This window comes from Myotis lucifugus, unplaced genomic scaffold (genome assembly GCF_000147115.1).
Source record: "Myotis lucifugus unplaced genomic scaffold, Myoluc2.0 scaffold_347, whole genome shotgun sequence".
NCBI lineage: Eukaryota > Metazoa > Chordata > Mammalia > Chiroptera > Vespertilionidae > Myotis > Myotis lucifugus.
Genome location: NW_005871395.1, coordinates 880,055 through 883,354, shown reverse-complemented (window position 1 = coordinate 883,354; position 3,300 = coordinate 880,055). Strand labels below are relative to the sequence as shown.

At 40.4% G+C, this 3,300-nt stretch overlaps 1 pseudogene; it reads right to left on the bottom strand.

Annotated features, from left to right (window-relative positions):
• Positions 1-328: 328 nt before the first annotated feature.
• LOC102438764 lies at positions 329-930 on the bottom strand (annotated as a pseudogene).
• Between the last annotated feature and the right edge of the window lie 2,370 nt (positions 931-3,300).

The window sequence follows — 3,300 nt, the reverse complement described above, 5'->3', positions numbered from 1 at the left end:
ATCTTCAATAATATTGTTATATCTACGTATGACATCAGATGGGTACTAGATTTATCAGGGTGATCACTTTATAAGTTATATAAATGTCTAATAACTGGGTTGTACACTGAAACTAATATACGTAATATTGTATGTCAACTACAATTTAAAATAAAAATTATTTTTAAAATTAACAAATAAAATGTATACACATAAATGTGTGTGTGTTTATATATATGTGTATATATATACATATATATATAATTTTTTTTTTGCTAATAAATAGACAGGTTTAATAATGCATTGTTCTTCACACAGATGCCTACAGATTCCTTAACTAAAATCCAGGAATATGCAAGTAGGCAACATAGACCAATTAGCCAGATCTAAAACAAACTGGCTTCTTATAACTACCCTGTAAACATCACAGCTCTTCTTCCATCCAAAACGAACATAATTTCACATGAAAACAGTTAATGTAGGGGAACCAGAAACCTAGTTTGGTGGCCAAAAGTAAAAACCAAAGGAAAAATAGCCATTTGGTGGTTAGTTGGTGAAAGCAGGGAATCCGGAGCCCTTCACTGTGCTGCTTTGCTCTTCTTACACTTGCTCTTTTTGTCCCTCTTCTTCAGCCCATCCATGTTTGCTCTCAATAGGTTTGAATCCATCTGAAACTTATTCACTTCTTTGGAGCTCATGACTGTGCTAATCAGTAGCTCTTAACAGACACTTGTCTGAGGGCTCAAAGCCCTCCATGAGCCTTTCCTTGGGTTGGGCTTAGTTCGGCCATCACACTTCTTCAGGGTGATGAACACACTGCCCGAGAGCCGGCACTTCTGGAAGAGCCTGGTCAGCTCCGTCAGGAACTGCTCACTCTCCAGCAGAACCATCCCGGCTCTGCGGGCCCCACTCAGGCCACATAAGACCCAAGCAATCGGAGCCGGAAGTTCCTGCCAGGCTGGGGGGGGGGGGGGACTTCCGCTTCTTCGTGTGTATATATTTTTAATATATTTTTATTGATTTCAAAGGGGAAGGGAGAGGGAGAGAGAGAAACATCAATGATGAGAGAGAATCATCAGTTGGCTGCCTCCTGCTCGCCCCACACTGGGGATCGAACCCACAACCCAGGCATGCACCCTGACCAGGAATTGAACCATGATGACCTCCTGGTTCATAGGTCAACATTCAACCGCTGAGCCTCACTCGGCCAGACTGTGTCGGTTTTCTTAGTCACTTTCCAGGTTTTCTTTTTCCATTTGATTTTTTGTGGTTTGATTATAATGTGTTTCAGGAGTGATTTTCTTTGTATTTATCAAGCTTTGGGTTTGTTGAGCTTCTTGGATCTGTTCGTTTATATTTATTATCAAATTTGGCAAATTTTTGGCCATTATTTCTCCAAATGATTTTTCTGTCCAATTTCTATCTCCTCTCCTCGTAGAAATTGAATGATATGTATGTTAGATGACTTGATATTGTCCTACAAATCAATGACACTTTGCTTATTTTTTTCAAATATTTTTTTCTTTGGATTAGTGTACATTATTTTGATTTTTATTTAAGTTCACTTTTCTTCTATCTCCAATATTCTATTCAGACTATCCAGTGAATTTTTCACCTAAGACATTGTGCTTTTCGATTCTAGAATTGTCATTGGTTATTTTTTATAGTGTCTAACTAAGTCTCTGTTGAATTTGCCCATGTGTTTATTCCTTGTGGGTGTATTTTTTAAAAGTCCTTGAGCATATTTATCATAGGCCCTTTGAAATCTTCATCTACTAATTCAATAGCTGAGTTATTTCAGAATTAGTTTCTATTGACTGCCCTTCTTTTGGCTAGGAGTCACATTTTTCTGTCTAGTGAGTTTTTAAAAATCTTTTAATCCTGGGCATTGTAGATGAAAATTGTAAAAAATCTAGATTCTTTAATCTTCCTCTAAAGCAGTGGTTCTCAACCTTCCTAATGCCGCAACCCTTTAATACAGTTCTTCATGTTGTGGTGACCCCCAACCATAAAATTATTTTCGTTGCAACTTCATAACTGTAATTTTGCTACTGTTATGAATCATAATGTAAATATCTGATATGCAGGATGTATTTTCATTGTTACAAATTGAACATAATTAAAGCATAGTGATTAATGATAAAAACAATATGTAATTATATATGTGTTTTCTGATGGTCTTAGGCGACCCCTGTGAAAGGGTCATTCAACCCCCAAAGGGGTCGCGACCCACAGGTTGAGAACCGCTGCTCTAAAGAGTGTTTATTTTTTGCCCTGGCCAGTTTGGCTCAGTGGATAGAGCGTCGGTCTGCGGACTGAAATGTCCCAGGTTCGATTCCGGCCAAGGGCACATGCCTGGGTTGCAGGCTCGATCCCCATTGTGGGGTAGGCAGGAGGCAGCTGATCAATGATTCTCTCTTATCATTGATGTTCCTCTCTCTCTCCCTCTCCCTTCCTCTCTGAAATCAATACAAATGTATTTTTTAAAAAGCGTGTTTATTTTTAAGCCGGCAGGCATAACATTTCTAATTCTGTGTCCCCTCAGGTTGGCAGCAGCTAACATTTCTGCTCAGTTCTTTCAACTTCGGTTGTTTTTTCTGGTTGTTTTCTGCTGGGGCCCTTGGACTACCTCCTGCACCTACACTGATCAGGAGTCAGCCAAGGATTTGGTCAAATTTTATATGCACTTTTAGAACGCCATTGTGGCTTCTTTCTTTCTTGGATTTCCTTTTGAAACCCCATTCTCTGACTTGTTAAACCAGTAAAACTAGCAAGTTTGCGCTTGAATCCTGGGCATCCCGTGCTCCCCGCGCCTTCAGGCGAAATCATTCAATCACAGATCTCAGCCGCTGCCCCGCCCTCTATCGGTGGTTGGCGCCGCTCCAGTTTCTGTCTGTGTTTGTTCTCTCCTGTCCCTTCAAATAATTGGGTTTTTAAATTTTTTTCCAAGGTCCATTCTTGTTATACTACAATACAGGCTACGCCACCACTACTGGAAGATGAACCTCTAGTTCTGTTTTAAAACACTCAGGTGAGCCCTAACCGGTTTGGCTCAGTGGATAGAGCGTCAGCCTGCGGACTGAAGGGTCCCAGGTTCGATTCCGGTCAAGGGCATGTACCTTGGCTGCGGGCACATTCCCAGTGGGGGGTGTGTGCAGGAGGCGGCTGATTGATGTTTCTCGCTCATCGATGTTTCTGACTCTCTATCCCTCTCCCTTCCTCTCTGTAAAAAATCAATAAAATATATTTAAAAAAAAAAAAAACAACCAAAAAAAAACCGCTCAGGTGGAGATGTTGAGGTGTCTGAAACTTAGAGGAAAG